Here is a 754-nt window from a genome sequence, read left to right as displayed (position 1 = left end):
GGTTTGTGGGAGATTGAGTCTGGTATAAAAAGAATCAAATACCATCTGTTCTCCTGCGTTTTGTGCCATTCATTCCACTTACGGGGTTTTTATTCCGAAATTACCTCGGTGAATGTACTGTACATCTCTTGACTCCCAGCATAGAACACACGGCCCGGTAAACGTTAATTGGCCTACGACATAACGATGTGATTTGGATCTGCGTGCTCCTCGGGGGAAAAAGGGGCTTTATTGCATCATACCTTGCCCACTCCGTCACCTGTACCCATGCCCCCTCTCCCCCTCTATCTAACACCCACACACCTGCCCCCCCTCCCCCCGGCCTCATCCCCACCCTTATCCACACCTCAGCCCCAACCACTAATAAGCTCGCGTCTAACATCACCTCCACTAGCTCACTCCCCCTACCCGGCCACGCCTTCAACCTCACTCCCACCTCCAACCCACAACCCCCCCCTCGCCTCCGCCCAGAACAACCCCCCACCTCCCCATCCACGCTCTCAACCCACACCCACCTCCTCGCCCTTATCCTCACCCCCATCCTCACCCCAACCACCCACACCGTAGCCCTCTCCTAAACCCCCACCTACACCTCCACCCCTTTACCCCCCCTCATCTCCCCCTCCTCAAACCCCACCTACACCACCGTCCTTTACCACCCTCATCTCCCCCTCATCACTCCCTCCTCAACCCCCACCTGCCCCCTCCCCCTCCTCTTCAGCCCCCACCCCCACCCCCTTACCCCCTCCCCCTC

Source organism: Penaeus monodon, chromosome 32 (genome assembly GCF_015228065.2).
Source record: "Penaeus monodon isolate SGIC_2016 chromosome 32, NSTDA_Pmon_1, whole genome shotgun sequence".
In the NCBI taxonomy this organism is placed as follows: Eukaryota; Metazoa; Arthropoda; class Malacostraca; order Decapoda; family Penaeidae; genus Penaeus; species Penaeus monodon.
The sequence above is the reverse complement of the archived record's forward strand: the minus strand, read 5'-3'. Positions refer to the sequence as shown.